Raw genomic sequence first — 18,851 nt, 5'->3', positions numbered from 1 at the left:
GCCTTTAACTAAGGGACGGAAGCCAAGGGTACTTTGACAGTCTCCCCACAACCAAAGGGAAATCAGAAAGGGAAATGTAAACTGGCACTGTAATTACCGCAGATCTCCCTATACCAGGCTTCCTGAAAAGATCACGTTTTAGTTACATTCAGTTTTCTCCGGGGACCATAGTCTCTGTTGTGCCTCCCTTTTGATTAACTGCGTGCATCTGAGAGCTGCCTGACAGAGGTTACAGGTGTGACTGTGGGATAATCTTCTATCACCTACCTGTGAAAATGTGCTGTGTGCTTAGTCGGTCAGTCATGGACTCTGCGACCCCATAGACTGTAGCCTGCCAGGCTCTTTTGTCCAAGGGATTTTTCAGGCAAGTACAATAGAGTGGGCTGCCATTTCCTCCTCTGGGGACTTGTGAAATGATCTACTTGCAAATAAATTTAAAACCCATCAAAATCAGCTGCTGTTCTAAGCAATAAAGTTTATCTGCTATAGTAGTCTACAAAGATTTTCATCAAAATGACAAAGAAAGAAACTGTAGCGATTGAGTGGATGAGCAAAGATGCTCATAAGAAGCTAAAACTTTCTCCAGAATGCTATGTTTTAAGTTCATCTTTTGGCAAATTTTGCATTACTTGCTTTATATCCATATTTTCTTCTCCCCAGATCTTTATAACATTGATATTCCTTGGAGAAGAGCCTACTAATATTGTCATTTCTAGTACTCCTTGGCACATTGACAGGTATCCCAAATACGTGTGCACAGATGTGCAGAAATCAGGAAAGTCACATGGTTTTCCTTGCTATTGTGTGGAACTTCAGTTCTTCTAATGAGTTAGACCACAGTTCTCTCTAACAAAGGTGAATGATGCTTGATGTGTAATGATTTATACTCACTGATTGCATGGATATTGATAATCAGAAGTCTCACGCAATGAGAACCTTGAGAAAGAATCTAGTCTTGTACAGGTGAGGGAATTCAGGCTCATAGGGGTGAAGTGACTATTCAGTTCAGTCGCTCAGTCATGTCCAACTCTTTGCGACCCCATGGACTGCAGCACGCCAGGCCTCCCTGTCCATCACCAACTCCCAGAGTTTACTCAAACTCATGTCCACTGAGTCGGTGATGCCATCCAACCATCTCATCCTCTGTTGTCCCCTTCTCCTCCTGCCTTCAATCTTTCCCAGCATCAGGGTCTTTTCCAATGAGTCAGCTCTTCACATCAGATGGACATTGTGACTACTGGGTCCACACATATAGGAAGTGGCAGAACCAGAGCTTGATTGCATCCAGCCTTTTGACTTCAGTCCAGTACTGTTTCTACTATAGCATTCAAAACTACATTAAGATTCCCTTAGCACATTCTACTCACAATGTCTTGAGTGGTGATAGGTTCTGTATTCATCTGCGTGGGCAGCCATAACAAAATACCACAGGCTGGGTGACTTAAGTAACAGAAAATTTGTTCCGGAGGCTAGAAGCCCAAGGTCAACGTGTTGTGAGGGTTGGGTTTTGGTGAGGTGTCTCTTCCTGATTTGAAGAGGACTGTCTTCTCACCGTGTCCTCACATGGCTTCTTGTCTGTGTGCACACACAGGGGAAGAGAGACATCTCTGACATCCCTTCTTCTTATAAGGACACCAGTCCTATTAAATTTAGCCCCACCTTTGTGACCTCAATTAACAGTAATTAAGGGCTTCCCTCATAGCTCAGTTGACAAAAGAATCTGCCTGCAATACAGGAGACCTGGGTTTGATTCCAGGGTCGCGAAGATCCCCTGGAGAAGGAAATAGCAACCCATTCCAGTTTTCTTGCCTGGAGAATCCCATGGACAGAGGATCCTGGCAGCCTACAGTCCATGGAGTTGCAAGAGTCGGACATGACTTAGCGACTAAACCACCACCACCTCCCTAGAGGTCCTGTCTCCAAATACAATCTCATTGGAGGTTAAGGCTTAACATATGAAGGAAACTTGGGGACACAATTCAGTCCATGACAGTATTTATCTAACTTTCTATCTACCTATCTACCTGTCAATTTATCTCAATTTCTGACTCCTGATTAAGTTTGTTGATGAATTTACATAAAAAAGAAAAGGTTGAAAGGGCAAGAAAGGGAAATTATAAGGCCCAATTATTACACATTTGCACTTAATGTACACATTTTAAGAAATCAGACAATTATGTATTAATCATGGAAAATAGCTAGTGACCAGGATTGAGATATAAGATGAGTGAAATTGGGAAGGAAAGACAAAATATGGAATATAAGAGACTGCTTCAACTGTAAGGTGAATGTAAGTGGAGTTGGAGAAGGGGTGGTCATCTTAGCACGGGGTACATTCAATGCCTAAGAAAGAATTACTTGGTAGATTAAGGTAGATAAACTATCAGAGACCAGTTTTTATTCTGTTAATTTTCAGAGACTGTTTCCTCATGCATAAAATGGGGATTACATACAACCTCCCAGAGTTAGTTCTTTCTAATTAAACCTAATATATGGAAGAAATATATCTTCATAACTACCCCATAATTTGCAAATATGCCTCTCTCTGCAAATGGAGACCTTGCTATATACCCCAGCTTGTCAATCATATGGTGGCATTTGTAAATGGCATCCGTCCACTAGGGCTTTGCAGTGGCCAGCATGTATCCATACTGCAGGCCCTTCTCTTCAGTCACTAAATCCTCCCAACAATTCAAAACACACCTGTTTAGTCCTACCAAGCCTCAGAACCAAGCCACTCACTGCCCGGTCACACCCCTCCCACTGGCCACTCCCTCAGTAATACAAGTCATGGTGGCAGCCTATTTAAAGCCTATTTAAAGGTGCAATTTAATGTACCTGATAAGGGCTTGACTGTTTTTAGAGGAAGACCAGTCTCCCGGTCAGCCCTTGGGGAAGGTGGTGAGAAGTTCATCCTAGTTTGGAATCCGAGAAGGAAAGACTGAAGTGAATAATCTGAAAATGAGGGAAAGAGGGCACGGTGTTCCTCTCCGGCACACACTCACAAGGTCAAACGTGAATGTACTGCTTTTTATCACTGCTGATATTTTCATTCAGGACCATTTCTAGTTTCTACTCAGACTTGCTTAGAATTCATAAACGTGACAGAGTTTTCTCTCACAGACTTTATAAATTTCTGTTATGCCATATGTGTAATAGCAGGAAAGTGTAGACTTGTATTCTTTTGATGTGTAGGATTTCAGTCTATGCCATGGCAAAGGAGCTCATGAGTCTTTCAAAAATCTTTGGTTTGGTTACATCTGTGAATGCCTCCTTCACTTCCGAAGGAAGAGACTCATGGAGAACCTGGTTTGAGACAGTAACTATGTCCTGGTTTTAGATGGGAACTATGTCCTGGTTTTAGACAGGAACTAGGGCTTTCCAGGTGGCTCAGATGGTCAAGAACCCACCTGCAGTGTGGGAGACCGGGCTTCAATCCCTGGGTCAGGAAGATCCCCTCGAGAAGGAAATGGCAGCGCACTCCAGTATTCTTGCCTGGAAAATTCCATGGACAGAGGAGCCTGGTGGGCTACAGTCGATGGAGGTCGCAAAAAATCAGACATGACTGAGAGACTATCTCACACACACACACACACACACACACACGTTTTCGAGGCTGATGCTGAGAAAACCCTTCTTCCTCTGAAAGTGAAAGTCACTCAGTCGTGTCCAGCTCTTTGCGACCCCATGGACTATAGTCCATGGAACTCTCCAGGCCAGAATACCGAAGTGGGTAGCCTTGCCCTTTTCCAGGGGATCTTCCCAACCTAGGGATTGAACCCAGGTCTCCCACATTGCAGGTGGATTCTTTACCAGCTGAGCTACAAGGGAAGCCCAAGAATACTGGAGTGGGTAGCCTATCCCTTCTCCAGCCGATCTTCCCGACCCAGGAATCGAACCAGGGTCTCCTGCATTGCAGGCGGATTCTTTACCAACTGAACTATCAGGGAAGCCTCCTCCTCTGAAGGTGTCCTTTTCTTTCTCTAAAGGTTTGTTTGTTTTATTAGATCCCATCATCAAAAAAAAAAAAAAAAAAAGCTCTGGTATTGAGGCCATAGCCAAAAATGTTCCTTCACATAAAACAGCCGTGTGTGTGTGTGTGTGTGTGTGTGTGTGTGTGTGTTTAGGTGGTGAAGGTTGGATACGGGCATCCATTGACATTTGACTGTTTCATCCCTTTTATATATAGGTTATATTGAATTCACCAGCCCTGAGAAACTGAATAATAATAGTAATTTTTGTTAAGTTCTAGTTTACCAGGAGTCATGTTTCAGTAATATCATTCATTACTTGGTTAATTAGATATTTTGCTCTTCAGTTCAGTTAAGTCGCTCAGTTATGTCTGACTCTTTGTGATTCCATGGACTGCAGCATGCCAGGCTTCCCTGTCCATCACCAACTCCCGGAACCTACTCAAACTCATGTCCATCGTGTCAGTAATGCCATCCAACCATCTCATCGTCTGTCATCCCCTTCTCCTCCTACCTTCAATCTTTCCCAGCATCAGGGTCTTTTCAAATAAGTCAGTTCTTCACATTGGGTGGCAAAAGTATTGGAGTTTCAGCTTCAACATCAGTCCTTCCAATGAATATTCAGGACTGATTTCCTTTAGGATTGACTGGTTTGATCCTCTTGACTTGGTTTGATCCAAGGGACTCTCAAGAGTTTTCTCCAACACCACAGTTCAAAAGCATCATATCAATGTATGACAAAACCCACTGAAATGTTGTGAAGTAATTAGCCTCCAACTAATAAAAAAATTAAAAAAAAAAAAAAGACAAAAGCATCAACTCTTCGGCACTCAGCTTTCTTTCTAGTCCAACTCTCACATCCATACATGACTACTGGAAAAACCAGAGCTTTGACTAGACGGACCTTTGTTGGTAAACTAATGTCTCTGCTTTTTAATATGCTGTCTAGGTTGGTCATAACTTTTCTTTCAAGGAGCAAGTGTCTTTTAATTTCATGGCTGCAGTCACCATCTGCAGTGATTTTGGAGCCCCCCCAAATAAAGTCTGTCACTGTTTCCATTGTTTCTATTTGCCATGAAGTGATGGGACCAGATGCCATGATCTTAGTTTTCTGAATGTTGAGTTTTAAGCGAACTTTTTCACTCTCCTCTTTCACTTTCATCAAGAGGCTCTTTAGTTCTTCTTCACTTTCTGCCATAAGGGTGGTGTCACCTGCGTATCTGAGGTTATTGTTATTTCTCCTGGCAATCTTGATTCCAGCTTGTGCTTCATCCTGCCTGGCATTTTGCGTGATATACTATCTGCTGCTGCTGCTAAGTCGCTTAGCAGCGACCACATAGACGGCAGCCCACCAGGCTCCTCTGTCCCTGGGATTCTCCAGGCGAGAACACTGGAGTGGGTTGCCATTTCCTTCTCCAAAGCATGCAAGTGAAAAGTGAAAGTGAAGTCACTCAGTCGTGTCCAACTATTTGTGACCCCATGGACTGCAGCCCACAGGCTCCTCCATCCATGGGATTTTCCAGGCAAGAGTGCTGGAGTGGGGTGCCATTGCCTTCTCCTTGTACTCTCTGCAGAGAAGTTAAATAAGCAGGGTGACTCTATACAGCCTTGATGTACTCCTTTCCCGATTTGGAACCAGTCCACTGTTCCATGTTCAGTTCTAACTGTTGCTTCTTGATCTGCATACAGATTTCTCAGGAGGCAGGTCAGGTGGTCTGTTATTCCCATCTCTTCAAGAATTTTCCACAGTTTGTTGTGATCCACACAGTCAAAAGTGTTGACATAGTCAGCAAAGTGGAAGTAGATGTTTTTCTGGAACTCTCTTGCTTTTTCTATGATCCAGAGGATGTATGTACCCAAATGAAATAACTACTGTCTTTACAAGTCAGCCAGAAGCTTGATGTTTTCCCATCAATAATTGTGTCGTGAATGCTAAAAATTGGATGTTTGCCAGATTATCAGTCTGAAACCTTACGAGATGGTTAAAGTGTCCAAAAGCACAGTTTTATGTGGAACTGATGTCATTCCAGTAACAATAATGGCTTATCTTAACATTCTGATTGAGGAATATTACTAGCATTATCTCTGAGTACTAGGATTGCCTATATTGTGGATGGTATCTGGTTTTGACAGAAAAAAGCTGGTATGATGGATTTCCCTATCTTTTTTCTCTCTAAGGCAAAATACTGTTTCTCTGTAAGCTTTCACAAAACACTTTTTTAAGGAACCCAATATAGAGGATTTAATTTAATAGATGTTATTCAATGTTCAGAACAGTAAGTGACAGTTGCCTTAAGAGTGTTCTTATCCCAATCTATTTTAGTTCCTGGAAAATACTTAATATATTCCCACCTTCTCCCCTCCTCTCTCCCCACAACACAAACCCTCCCCAAGCCCCCTGACCCAGTTGATCACTGTTATTCAGGCTTACAGTATTCATTTCTGCTTTAGGACTTATCAATCTCTTTCCCTCCACTCCTTTTTTAGAAATCACAAACGCCACTGAAAATAATACTATCTGAATAGTCAAAATATAGTACATGTATTATATGAAGAGGGCATGCTAAGTCATGTCTGACTCTCTGTGACTGTATGGACTGTAGACTGCCAGGCTCCCACGTCCATGGGATTCTCCAGGCAAGAATACTGGAGTGGGTTGCCATGCCTTCCTCCAGGGGATCTTCCCGACTCAGGGATGGAAACTGTCTCTTAGGTCTCCTGCATTGGCAGGCAAGTTCTTCACCACTAGCACCACCTGGGAAGCCCATATGAAGAGTAGTTCATAATAATTATTCACTTGGAAATGTAATGGAATTCCAAAATAAGATCCTTGTGTTACAGGCTATGTGTATTTAAACAATTTTTTTTAATGTAAAGGTTACTTTCCATTTACAGTCATTACAAGATAACAGCTGTATTTCCCGAGTTATACAATACATCCTTGAGCCTATCTTACCACTCAGCCACTAAAAAAAGCATAGAATTTGGCCATTTGTGGCAACATGGGTGGGCTTGGAGGGCATTACAGTGAAATAAGTCAGACAGAGAAAGATGAATCCTGTAGGATATCACTTATATATAGAATCTAAAAAATACAACAAATCAGTGGATATAACAAAAAAGAAGCAGATTCACAGATACAGAGAACAAACTAGTGGTTATCAATGGGGAGAGGGAAGGGGCAACATAGGGGTGGGGGTGGGAGGCACAAACTTTTGAGTGTAAGATAGACTATGTGTATTTTTACTTAAAATTAATACCAACAGATTATTTTACAAAGATTACTTCCTTTGAATGGCATATAAGCTTATCAGCAATGTTTATAGATACTTATTTCTAACCAGCATTTATCCTCAGTCTTTACATGTGGCCAGTCTGACTGGTGAAAAAAAACTGTATCTTACTGTTTTGATTTCCACTCTCCCGACTATTAGTGAGGTTGAGCATGTTTTTTATACTTTTGTTTGCCTTTGCATTTCCTCATTTATGACTTGTTCATATACTTGACTCATTTTTTAACATTCAGTGCTTTGTTTTTTCTAAAAATCAATGTGTTGGGTTTCTTTGTATAGCAGAAATATTCTCTCTATTTTGTCAGCTATATTACCAATATTTTCTCCCAGATCATCATTTTTCTTTCAGCTTGGTTTATGGTATCTTTTACCTTACAGAAAATTTTAACCTTTAGATAGTCAAATTAGTCAATCTTTCATATATAAAGTATACACTTATATGTATTGATATATATACATATACATACACTAAGATATATTTTAGTGTGTTTACATGTAATACATTGTATGGTGGTGGTGGTTTAGTCCTAAGCCATGTCCATCTCTTGTGACCCCACGGACAGTAGCCTGCCAGACTCCTCTGTCCATGGGATTTTCCAGGCACGAATATTGGAATGGATTTCTATTTCCTTCTCCAAATATATTGTATATATGCACATATATATAGTGTGTATATATATGATCTGTATCTATGGTATATATATATTACTATGAAACATAGTGACCTATATTTCAGTATTCTACATTACTTAGAAATTATCTATGGAACTCAAATGGATTCATCACTTAACCCTATTTAATATTATTTCCAACTGCTAAAGTTAACTAAGAGTCTTAGAAATTCTATTTAAAATGACACAGTAAATGTTGACATAATACGTTCATCAAAATTTATAGCCAGTTGACCCTTGAACCACATGGGTTTGAACTGTGTGGGTCTACTTTTATGTGGATTTTTTTCCAACAAATATATACAGTACTACATGATTGGTAGCTGGTTCAATCCACAGATGTGGAACTATGGAAATGGAAGGCCAACTATGGGACTTGAGCACTGTCAAATTTTGGTTTCCATGGTAGGTTCTGGAACCAATCCCCCATGGATAGCAAGAGATGACTAGAGTTCTAAGTTGTTGAACATACAAGTTTACATTTTCCCTGATTTCCACATTATGTGGTGGTAAACTTATCTAATCAATAACATGGTATAAAAAGTTCAGGAGGTTCAGATTAACTAGTCTCTTTATGAGAAGACAAATCCAGGGAATAAATTTACAGATTAAAAAAAAAAATTCCAAACTGCCAAGGATAATTTCCCCAAGGATTTTGGATTCCTGTATAAAAATGATTAGGATTTAGCAGTTTCTGTGAGAAAGTGATATTTTTTTCCCTTCAAAAACTAGTACATAGTTCACTTTGTTTATGTTCTGGAAATTCTAGTAATATTAGATTTATGTAAGTACTTCTTAGCCTCTGTAAACCAATCAGAATAAAGCTCCTTTTACTTAAGAGAGTTTATAATTTAAGTCAGATATTGGCCAACTTTTCATGTAAATGACCAGATAGTATAAATTTTAGATGCTGTGGCCTATATGGTCTCTGTTGCAACTACCCAACTCTGCCAGAGATGATTCATAAATGAGTGGACGTGGCTACCTTCCAATAAAACGACAACAAAAAAATGGTGGTAGACTTTCAGTTTACAGTTCAGCATATAGGGCGTCTGGAATTTGTAACAACAAGTGACAAGCTAAACAAACTGAAAAAATCAACAACTCTTCTTAGATCCACAAGAGCAGTGAGGTCATAGGGCAAACTGCTGCCCCCAAATTGAAGAGACAGACAGGGGAAAACAGAGAATTACAATTTATCAGAGCCGACACCTCCACGGGAGCCAGTACTTTGGCAGGAACACCTGACCTGTAATTGATGAATTGCTGGAGGCCCAGAGTAGACAAGTCTAAGAATTAAAAACGCTGGGTGGGGGAGACCCAGATATACGGAGGCCCCTCTTTTTGTGAGTTTTACCTTCAGGAACTCAACCAGGTTCACAACTGAATACTAGAAGAATAGTCCTTCATACTTCTGCAAGAGGAGGGGGAAAGGACCATTTTGAAATGTGCCAGAAATTCTACTCCTAACAAGACTTGCCCTCAACAGGCTATTTTTCCAGAGCCTAAACTGTTGGGGTTTTATCAGAACCTAACTGACCTAGGGGAAGGGAAATACTCAACTCCAGCCCACTCCAACCTTTCACATGGGGGAAGGGAAATACAGTTGGCCCTCTGTATTTACCAATTCCACATCCATGAATTTAATCAACTGCAGATTGAAAATATTTTTTTTTAATTCAGAAAGTTCCAGAAGCAAAACTTGACCCTTTGCTGCACTCCAGCAACTATTTGCATTGCATTTATATTGTATTCACAACTATTTACAGAACACTACTTTGTATTAGGTACTAGAAATAATCTAGACATGAGAAAGTGTATGGGAGAATTGCTTAGGTTATACCATGCCATTCCATATAAGGGATTGAGCATCTGAGGATTTTGGTATCCATAGGGGGTCTTGGAAACAAACTCCTGTGGATACTGAGGGATGACTTACCCAACTCTTGCCCATTCAAGCACTCCCAAAATGAAATACTTAGGTGTAAATCTAACAAAGTACATATGAGATCTCTATGAGAGAAACTACAAAACACTGATGAAAGAAATAGAGGAGCTAAATAAATGAGGAGATGTGTTCCAGGTCCATGTATTGCTGTTGTTCAGTTGCTCAGTCGTATCTGACTCTTTGTGACTCCATGGACGGCAAGACACCAGGCTTCCCTGTCCTTCACCATCTCCCAGAGCTTTCTCAAACTCATGTCCATTGAGTCTGTGATGCCATCCAACCATCTCATCCTCTGTTGTCTCCTTCTCCTCCTGCCTTCAATCTTTCCCAACATCAGGGTCTTTTCCAATGAGTCAGCTCTTTGCACCAGGTGGCCAAAGTATCAGCTTCAGCATCAGTCCTTCCAATGAATATTTAGGACTGATTTCCTTTAGGATGGACTAGTTGGATCTCCTTGTAGTCAAAGAGACTCTCAATAGTCTTCTCCAACACCACAGTTCAAAAGCATCAGTTCTTCAGTGCTCAGCCTTCCTTATGGTCCAAGTCTCACAACTATACATGACTATTGGAAAAACCATAGCTTTGACTATACGGACCTTTGGTGGCAAAGTAATATCTCTAATTTTTGTACAGCAAGACTCAATATTGTTAAGATGTTCTTCATAACTTGATCTATAGATTCAGTAAAAATCCTTGTAAGTCAATTTTTTATATAAAAATATATCCAAATATGTATTTACTAGATGGACATGAGTTTGAGCAAGCTCTGGGAGATGGTGATGGACAGGGAAGCCAGGCTTGCTGAAGTCCATGGGGTTGCAAGGAGTCGGACACAACTGAGTGACTGAACTGAACTGAACTGAATCCTAAAGTTTATATGGAGAGACAAAAGACCCAGAATAACCACCTAAATATTAAAGGAGAAGAACAAAACTGAAGAACTGATACCACTCAATTTTACAGCACAGTAATCATGGTAGTGTGGCAATCATGAAAGAATAGATAAATAGATCAATGGTACAAAATAGAGAAGTGTTAGTCCATCAGTTGTGTCCGACTCTTTGTGACCCCATGGACTGTAACCTACTGGGCTTCTCAGTCCATGGGATTCTCCAGGCAAAAATACTGGAGTGGATTGCCATTCCCCTCTTCAACAAAATAGACAACCCAGAAATAAACCCATATAGTTAACCCATCTTTGACAAAGGAGGAAAGGCAATTTAATGGAGAAATGATAGTCTTTTAAACAAATGGTGCTGAAACAATAGGACATCTACATGCAAAATTCAAATACAGAAAGAGACTTCACACCCTTCACCAAAATCACTCAAGGTATATCATAAACCTAAATTAAAACATAATGCTAAGACATGCTTAGAATATCACGCAAGAGAAAACATAGTGAACCTTGTGTATGGCAATGACTTTTTAGACAGTAAACAACACTATGATCCATCCATAAAAGAAATAATTGGCATATAAACACAATGGAATACTACCCAGCCATAAAAAGAATAAAATAATGCCATTTGCAGCAACACAGATGGACCTAGACATTTTCTTTTTTTTTTTTAAGAGATTTTCACACTAAATAAATAAGTCAGAAAGAGAAAGACAAAAACCATATGTATCACTTATATGTGGAATCTAAAATATGACACAAATGAACTTATTTATGAAACAGAAGTGGACTCACAGGTATAGAAGACAAACTTATGGTCACTAAAGGGGAAACAGCATTGAGGAAGAATAAATTAGGAGTTTGGGATTAGCAGATACAAACTACCATATATAAAATAAATAAGCAACAAGCTCCTACTGTATAGCACAGGGAACTATATTGATCCTACAATAAACCAAAAGAAAAGAGTATGAAACAGAAGATATATATGTCTAACTGAATCACACTGCTGTACATCAGATACTGACACAACATTATTAATCCACTGTACTCCATAAAAAGAAAAAGAATGTGCAGCAACAGCAACTCTCAATCTTAAATGATGGGAATGCAGCATGGTACAGCCACTTTGAAATATACAAAGCGAGAAATATTCTTACCACATGATCTAGAAATTGGGAAAGGGGTACATCAACGTTGTATATTGTCACCCTGCTTATTTAACATATATGCAGAGTACATCATGTGAAATGCTGGGCTGGATGAAGCACAAGCTGGAATCAAGATTGCTGGGAGAAATAACAATAACCTCAGATACGCAGATGACACCACCCTTATGGCAGAAAGTGAAGAACTAAAGAGCCTCTTGATGAAAGTGAAAGAGGAAAGTGAAAAAGTTGGTTTAAAACTCAACATTCAGAAAACTAAGATCATGGCATCTGGTCCCATCACTTCATGGCAAATAGATGGGGAAACAAAGGAAACAGTAACAGGTTTTATTTTCTTGGGCTCCAAAATCACTGCAGAAGGTGAGTGCAGCCATGAAATTAAAAGACACTCGCTCCTTGGAAGAAAAGCTATGACCAAACTAGACAGCATATTAAAAAGCAGAGACATTACTTTGCCAACAAAGGTCCATCTAGTCAAAGCTATGGTTTTTCCAGTAGTCATTTATGGATGTGAGAATTGGACTATAAAGAAAGTTGAGCGCTGAAGAATAGATGCTTTTGAACTGTGGTGTTGGAGAAGACACTTGAGAGTCCCTTGGACTTCAAGGAGATCCACCCAGTCAATCCTAAAGGAAATCAGTCCTGAATATTCATTGGAAGGACTGATGTTGAAGCTGAAACTCCAATGCTTTGACCACTTGATGTGAAGAACTGACTCATTTGAAAGGACCCTGATGCTGGGAAAGATTGAAAGCAGGAGGAGAAGAGGATGACAGAGGATGAGATGGTTGGATGGCATCACCGACTCTATGGACATGAGTTTGGGCAAGCTCTGAGAGTTGGTGATGGACCGGGAAACCTGGTGCTGCAGTCCATGGTGTTGCAAAGAGTTGGACACGACTGAGCGACTTAACTGATAAAGCTAGTAAAAAGATCAGCGATGGTGAGGAGCTGAGGGTGGGGGATGCGAAGGATACACAGGTAAAGCACAGAGGATTTTTAGGGCAGTGAAAGTCCTCTGTATGATACCATAGTGATAGGCACAGGTCATTATTCATTTGCCCAAACCCACAGAATGTACACCAAGAGCCACTTGTAACGTAAACTATGGACTTTGGGTGGTAACGTATGTTCACCACTGGTAACAAATGGACCAGTCTGGTGGGGCTGTTGTCATGGAGGAGGCTGTGCATGTGTGGGTGCAAGAAGCGGATGGGAAATCTCTGTACCTTCCTCTCAATTTTGCTGTGAACCTAAAACTGCTCTAAAAATAGTCTTAATAATAATGCAAAATATAATAATGTCTTGTGGGATATAGAACATATGTGCAAGTAAATACATTGCACACTTGCAGGAAAGGCAGTAGGGGGTGAGCGGGTTTATGTTAGTCCAGGTCCTCTAAAAGCAGATCATAAGACTGGAGTAGCCACGCATGAGAACCATGAGGTCATGGCCTGTGAGGGGACACAGGGAGGAAGCTGGGGAAGGATAGGAGAGCTGTCAGGTCAAACTGCACATCTCACGTGCCTTCTCACATGCACATGGAATATTTATCAAGATTGACTACATGTTAGGTCAAAGCATGTCAGATCATGGAAATCATACACAACGTGTTTCTTAACGTGGTAATTAAGTTGCCTCCCACTCCAGTATTCTTGCCTAGAGAATCTCATAGACAGAGGAGCCTGGCGAGCTTCAGTCCATAGGGTTTCAGAGAATTGGACGCGACTGAAGCGACTTAGTACGCATGCAAGCATTGCTTAATTTCCAAGCATTTGGGAGCTTTTCCTTTGTTCCCAATGCTTGGAAACTAAGCAATGCGTTTCTGAAAAAAGGCATGCTCAAAAACATCATGTTGGAAAGAAAATATTTGTAACTAAAGGATAATGAAATATTATTCATCTGGAATGCCAGAAGGAATGGAGTTTGTTGCTGCTGTTGTTTTACCTTTTATGTAGACCATTTCAAACACATTAAAGTGAGAAGGGAACCCCCAGTACTCTCTGCTCTATTTTGCTGTGAACCTAAAATTACTCTAAAGTCAATTAAAGAAAGAAAGAAACATGGAATTGGGCAGATTGGGTCCACGTTCATGGTTTATTGACCCTTGGTCTAAATTGTCAATATCCTACAGACAATGGAGGAACATGTAAAACTGCACCAAAATACAGACAGCGGGAAACTCCACAGGACAATCTTGTTTCTTTGAACATAAATTGGAAAGGAAAACAGGGAAGGAGATGAGATGAACAGACTGATAGAGACCTAAGAGACCCACCAATCAGATACAAAATGTGAATCTCACATGGATCCTGATTCAAACCGCAAAAATACAAAAATTTTAAAAATTTGAGGATTATATAAACAGTTCAAAATCTGAACACTGATTTGACATTTAATGACATTTGGGAAATATTCTTAACTTTTTAAGTAGGATAATCTATTATGGTGACATATTTGAAACGAGCTCTTATTTGAGGTAGGATGAAAATTACTGATGTGTAGCATTTGTTTTAAAATATTATGAGGGACTCAACTCTTGATGAAAGTGAAAGAGGAGAGTGAAAAAGTTGGCTTAATACTCATCATTCAGAAAACTAAGATCATGGCATTTGGTCCCATCACTTCATGGCAAATAGATGGGGAAACAATAGAAACAGTGACAGACTTTATTTTCTTGGGCTCCAAAATCACTGCAGATGGTGACTGCAGTCATGAAATTAAAAGATGCTTGCTCCTTGGAAGAAAGGTTATGACCAACCTAGACAGCATAATAAAAAGCAGAGACATTACTTTGCCAACAAAGGTCCGTCTAGTCAAAGTTATGGTTTTTCCAGTTGAACTGTGGTGTTGGAGGGGACTCTTGAGAGTCCCTTGGACAGGAAGGAGATCCAACCAGTCCATCCTAAAGGAAATCAGTCCTGAATATTCATTGTAAGGACTGATGCTGAAGCTGAAACTCCAGTACTTTGGCCACCTGATGAGAAGAACTGACTCATTGGAAAAGACCCTGATGCTGGGAAAGACTGAAGGTGGGAGGAGAAGGGGATGACAGAGGATGAGATGGTTGGATGGCATCACTGACTCAATGGACATGAGCTTGAGTAAACTCCGGGAGTTGGTGATGGACAGACAGGGAGCCCTGGCATGCTGCAGTCCATGGGGTTGCAAAGAGTTGGACACAACTGAGTGACTGAACTGAACTGAACTAACTTTATATTTGAGGAGAAGTGAATGAGGATATAGATTTGCCCATGAATCAGTAACTGTTTAAGCTGTGTGATGATATATGGAAGTTCATCACGCTTTAACATATTTGAAATTGTTCACGTAAAAGTTAAACAAACTCCACTATACCACATTTCCAGTCACATTTGCTTCTTTGTCACTTGTAACTTCCTTACTTTTTTTTTTCAGTTTAATATGTACTGACAGTGCACTTTTTCAAGCTAAACACATATATCTAATTTAGTTGGATGTGAGATTAAATATAGACAACACAATCATCCTCATAAAAATGCCTTGCCACATTCTTTTATCTGACATAAATTGAAATGTTATACAGCTTGCAAAATCCATCCTGTCATGTTGGTCTGCACTCTCCATAATAGGTTTTAACAGAATGTTAAGCACTGCTTCTAAATGCTCTTCAGATGAACAGGTTTAATTTTTAATTTATCAGTTGATTGATCATATAAATTCTATGTACTAGATCCATAACTGCTTGAAGAATAACTTTCCAATAGCTGTATAGATCATTTTCTCTTTTGCTCTATAATAGATATGCTACCAAATGTGGTGATATTGAAGTTTTCTCTTGAATGGCTAAGAAATTGTTCCCATTACTATTTGTCTTTTTCTTTCCTTTGTTTAATTTTAAGAACCTTATTGACAAATTCAGCATTCTTCCAAGTATTTTTTTTGAAGGTTTTAAACTTTCGTTTGCAAAGTATCATTACAAATATTTTTAAAAGTTCAGGGTTTCATTCTTGGTGCTCACGTATTTGACAAAAATATATTTTAAAATAATTTTCATTTAAAATTTTCATAGCTAGCTCTTTCTTGGAATGTGACTCGACGGAAATCAAAGTTTACCCTTTGAGTCAACATTTTTTTCTTAATATTGTCATTCTTTATGCTTCAAGATCCAGCAGCTGAACTTGGACTGCACCTCGGTATTTTTACTTAAAGAGACTTTCACCTTTTATTAGAAAATAATCTAAAGGGCTATTTGTATGAGCTCTACCATAAGGTAATGACTATCAATAATGAAAAATGTAGTAAATGATAACGTTCTTTCTAAAAAAAAAAAAAAAAAAGAAAGAAATTGAAACTTTGTCTCGATTTTTTCCCCCACAGTAGATTAAATTACTGAGCTCTCACTATTGACAAGACATTATGCTAAATCCTTCAAGTACACTATTGCTCTGATCCTTACAACAATCAGATGAGGACTGGAATAGCATCACTTCCATGGCGCCATCGCCACACTACAATTAAGGATACAGTGAAGGGAGTAAGAGGACGAGCAAGCCGAAAGGACCCTCCTTAGAGCCCAGCCTCTTACACGTTATCCTGAATTGTTCATCTCTAACAGTTTCTCTGTAAAATTGAGATGCTTCTACCTGACCTACACAGATCATATGTTTGGTTGTGAAGATTAAGCTAAACTTAAAAATATTTTTTTTTAACTGCAAAGAAATCAAATACTGTTCCCATAATACTTGGGACTTAACATCTCTCTGGGGCTGTGGAACTCTTTCTGCCTTTTTCTCTCCATGGTAGAATTTGAGTTTAGATATATGTAAGAAGCCCAGAATTTGTATTCTGAACCATTCACATTCTGAAAGTGCCATATTTACTCCCTTTTGGGAGGAAAATGTCAAAATAAGAAATCATTTAGAAAAGAGGCTCATAAATTTCTTTGGCTTTATATATATATATAATAGGACATGGAGTGCAGTTTTCCTGTTGTCCTAGACTTGTGTCTGAAAAGGCAATTGAATCTACCTCCAGAAATGCAGCCAGAGATAGGAGTAACCACCGGCCACCTTCATTCTTAGCCCACTAAAAGGTGCCAAAGGAGAGAAATGGGTCCCCCTCTCTTTCCACTTCCTCTTAGGTGGCTGAACACCCCTTAAGCCAGGAGACCTGCTAACCTACCTCTGGCTTCTCTAGGGGGAAACAAACAACAGGAGAGATGGCTGGACCTGCATATTGGGGGTGGTGGCGGGGGGACTGTCAGACGGAGACATTTTGCTAAGGTTTTCAGTTCCAAGAAGTTGCAGCCTGCGTGTGCTTTCACATCTGAGTTGGCCACGGGGAGATGAGACTGATGGCTCTCACCTTGGCAGAAGGGGCAAACGGTAGGGCAAAAAGGTGAGTACAGCAGAGAGATGTGGCAGGTGTCCTGTGAACTATGTAGCCAGATTTCAAAGGGACACTGGTGCGCGGACAGCTTCCTTAGCAGGGCACCTTGGAGGCACGTACTCGACAGCATGGCCAGTGAGGAAGAAGACTGCAAGCTTTCCTTGCTCCTTCTTCGCTGCCCATCACCTGAGCAGCGGGTGCAGAGGAGACCAAGAGATGGCAAAGCAGGAAGTGCCTGCTGCCCAGCCCTCACTTCCTTGGGCTGAGCTGCCAAAGGGAGGAAAATTTTGAGATGAATAGGAGGTTCAAGTTTTAAAATAAGATGAAGAGAGTCTTAGAAATGAAAATGCGATGAATTGAAAAAGTGATAATGACTGACACATTAAGTCATGAAGCCAAGATGTTAACAGATGTTTCCCAGTAGGAAAAGGGGGCCTGAAAGAACAAAGATTAGGTAGCTATCACAAAAATGCAACTGTTTGAGTTCATATATAGGCTGTGTGTGTGTGTGTGTGTGTGTCTGTGTGTGTGTGTGTGTGCGCGCGCGCGCGCGCTTATTCATTCAGTCATCTCCAACTCTTTGCCACTCCATGCATTGTACCCCGCCAGGCCCCTCTGTCCATGGAATTTTTCAGGCAAAAATACTGGAGTGGGTTGCCACTGCCTAGTCCAGGGAGCTTCGCGACCCAGCTTACTTACATGTATACATACTATGCAATTAAATAATACATAACATGTAATAATATTATATCTAGATCCACATATAGGAATGAGAAGTGCTATTAATAGTGCCGTAAAATTTATGAGGAGCCCTGAGATTTACAAGGAGGGAGAGAAAACTTAAAGCTAGGGGATCAGGGAAGTTTCACTGAGGAGGCAGGTTGGAGGATGAGACTTAAGAAACGGGTTGGGGTTTAGGCAAGACCTAACAGGGAAACAGGAATTCAGAAGGGAAGCGCTTGTGCAAAACGGGGAAAAAATGGTACAGAGAGCTGCAAGGAAGAACAGAACTGGCCTGGAGGACCACTCTGTAGTCCAGATTGCCTGTGTGAGCGAGAGGGTCCTACTGCATGTGCAGTTCACAGCAAATAGAGGTGGTGATTGAGCTCAGTTATGCTGGTAGTTAATAATCGTTGAAAAAATGAATAAAAAATGACCAGAGTGCCAGGCTACAGAGCCTCTTTTATGTATTGTGCTAAGCAATGAATAGCCTGTAAGGATAGAGTCTAGAGAGGAATAACTGGGCAGAAAGCATTGAGTTTCAGGGGCACTACTAAATATCTTCATTGTCCCTCTTGGAAGAATTAGCCTCGGCTAGAAGACGACCGAAGAACAATAGCCAGACCTCTCTACGGGGCACCCTTCCGCCTCTTCAGGCACTTCCTTCTGGCGACCCTGGTTGACCTCCAGCATCAACACTTGCTGAGGGCTACTTTCTACCCCTAGGTTCTTTCTGGTAATTTCCAATGCACTTGGGCCATTTTTACTCTTTGGCAGCCGTTTCTGGCGGGGCTGTGAGAAGAGACAG

This window comes from Dama dama, chromosome 28, assembly GCF_033118175.1.
Source record: "Dama dama isolate Ldn47 chromosome 28, ASM3311817v1, whole genome shotgun sequence".
Lineage (NCBI taxonomy): Eukaryota > Metazoa > Chordata > Mammalia > Artiodactyla > Cervidae > Dama > Dama dama.
The sequence above is the reverse complement of the archived record's forward strand: the minus strand, read 5'-3'. Positions refer to the sequence as shown.